Source organism: Lolium perenne, chromosome 5 (genome assembly GCF_019359855.2).
Source record: "Lolium perenne isolate Kyuss_39 chromosome 5, Kyuss_2.0, whole genome shotgun sequence".
Taxonomy (NCBI): domain Eukaryota; kingdom Viridiplantae; phylum Streptophyta; class Magnoliopsida; order Poales; family Poaceae; genus Lolium; species Lolium perenne.
In genome coordinates, this window is record NC_067248.2 from 67,154,886 (window position 1) to 67,157,996 (window position 3,111).

The following is a 3,111-nucleotide window of genomic DNA, read 5'->3' on the forward strand; positions in this document are numbered from 1 at the left end:
AGCATGCATATTGTTAGAGAAGAACATTGGGCCGCTAACTAAAGCCATGATCCATGGTGGAAGTTTCAGTTTTGGACAAACATCCTCAAATCTCTAATGAGAAAAGAATTAATTGTTGTTGAATGCTTAAAGCATTAAAAGAGGAGTCCATTATCTGTTGTCTATGTTGTCCCGGTATGGATGTCTAAGTTGAGAATAATCAAAAGCGAGAAATCCAAATGCGAGCTTTCTCCTTAGACCTTTGTACAGGCGGCATAGAGGTACCCCTTTGTGATACTTGGTTAAAGCATATGTATTGCGGTGATAATCCAGGTAGTCCAAGCTAATTAGGACAAGGTGCGGGCACTATTGGTACACTATGCATGAGGCTTGCAACTTATAAGATATAATTTACATGATGCATATGCTTTATTACTACCGTTGACAAAATTGTTTCATGTTTTCAAAATCAAAGCTCTAGCACAAATATAGCAATCGATGCTTTTCCTCTATGGAGGACAATTCTTTTACTTTCAATGTTGAGTCAGTTCACCTATTTCTCTCCACCTCAAGAAGCAAACACTTGTGTGAACTGTGCATTGATTCCTACATACTTGCTTATTGCACTTATTATATTACTCTATGTTGACAATATCCATGAGATATACATGTTACAAGTTGAAAGCAACCGCTGAAACTTAATCTTCTTTTGTGTTGCTTCAATGCTTTTACTTTGAATTATTGCTTTATGAGTTAACTCTTATGCAAGACTTAATTGATGCTTGTCTTGAAGTGCTATTCATGAAAAGTCTTTGCTATATGATTCACTTGTTTACTCATGTCATATACATTGTTTTGATCGCTGCATTCACTACATATGCTTTACAAATAGTATGATCAAGATTATGATGGCATGTCACTCCGAGAAATTATCTGTGTTATCGTTTTACCTGCTCGGGACGAGCGTAACTAAGCTTGGGGATGCTGATACGTCTCCGACGTATCGATAATTTCTTATGTTCCATGCCACATTATTGATGTTATCTACATGTTTTATGCACACTTTATGTCATATTCGTGCATTTTCGGAACTAACCTATTAACAAGATGCCGAAGTGCCGATTCTTTGTTTTCTGCTGTTTTTGGTTTCAGAAATCCTAGTAAGGAAATATTCTCGGAATTGGACGAAATCAAAGCCCAGGGGCCTATTTTTCCACGAAGCTTCCAGAAGTCCGAAGACGAGACGAAGAGGGGCCACGGGGTGGCCAAACCCTAGGGCGGCGCGGCCCCACCCCTGGCCGCGCCGGCCTATGGTGTGGGCCCCCGTGCCGCCTCTTGACTTGCCCTTCCGCCTACTTAAAGCCTCCGTGACGAAACCCCCGATGCGAGAGCCACGATACGGAAAACCTTCCGGAGAGACGCCGCCAACGCCGATCCCATCTTGGGGGATCCAGAGATCGCCTCCGGCACCTGCCGGAGAGGGGAATCATCTCCGGAGGACACAACGCCGCCATGGTCGCCTCCGGTGTGATGTGTGAGTAGTCTACCCCTGGACTATGGGTCCATAGCAGTAGCTAGATGGTTGTCTTCTCCCCATTGTGCTATCATTGTCGGATCTTGTGAGCTGCCTAACATGATCAAGATCATCTATCTGTAATTCTATATGTTGCGTTTGTTGGGATCCGATGAATAGAGAATACTTGTTATGTTGATTATCAAAGTTATATCTACGTGTTGTTTATGATCTTGCATGCTTTCCGTTACTAGTAGATGCTGGCCAAGTAGATGCTTGTAACTCCAAGAGGGAGTACTTATGCTCGATAGTGGGTTCATGCCTGCATTGACACACAGGACAGTGTGAGAAAGTTCTAAGGTTGTGTTGTGCTGTTGCCACTAGGGATAAAACATTGATGCTATGTCTAAGGATGTAGTTGTTGATTACATTACGCACCATACTTAATGCAATTGTCATTGCTTTGCAACTTAATACTTTGGAGGGGGTTCGGATGATAACTTTGAAGGTGGACTTTTTAGGCATAGATGCGGTTGGATGGCGGTCTATGTACTTTGTCGTAATGCCCAATTAAATCTCACTATACTCATCATGATATGTATGTGCATGGTCATGCTCTCTTTATTTGTCAATTGCCCAACTGTAATTTGTTCACCCAACATGCTGTTTGTCTTATGGGAGAGACACCTCTAGTGAACTGTGGACCCCGGTCCAATTCTCTTTACTGAAATACAATCTACTGCAATACTTGTTCTACTGTTTTCTGCAAACAATCATCTTCCACACAATACGGTTAATCCTTTGTTACAGCAAGCCGGTGAGATTGACAACCTCACTGTTTCGTTGGGGCAAAGTACTTTGGTTGTGTTGTGCAGGTTCCACGTTGGCGCCGGAATCCCTGGTGTTGCGCCGCACTACATCCCGCCGCCATCAACCTTCAACGTGCTTCTTGGCTCCTACTGGTTCGATAAACCTTGGTTTCTTACTGAGGGAAACTTGCTGCTGTACGCATCACACCTTCCACTTGGGGTTCCCAACGAGCGTGTGCTTTACGCGTCATCAATGGCGAGCAACGTAGTTATCTTAGATATGTTAGGGTTAGCATTGTTCTTAATATCATATGCTATCGTAGTGCAACCCTTGCATATCTAGCCGCCCTTACACCTATCTTAGGTGTAGGGGCGGCACCCCGCTTGATCATTATTTAGTAGATCCGATCCGTTACGGTTGCTCCTTGTTCTTCAAGGATTAGTTTAATATCTGCAATAGTTAGGCCTTACAAAGGGTTGGAGGATCCAGCGGCACGTAGGGTGTCGTTTGCTAGTCCTAGACAGGATGTTCCGGGGATCAACCTCGTGTTGGTCTTTAGGCCTTGTCTAGGATCGGCTTACGATCACCGTGCGTGGCCGCGAGGCCCAATCGTGAGTAGGATGATCCGATTATGCGGTGAAAACCCTAAATCGTCGTAGATCGCTTTAGCTTTATCTTGATCAAGCAGGACCACCATATATTCGTGCACCTCGTACGAATCATGGGTGGATCGGCTCCTTGAGCCGATTCACAGGATAACCTGAGAGCCGATCGAGGCTCGTATTTAATGTTTACGTGTATGCCATGCA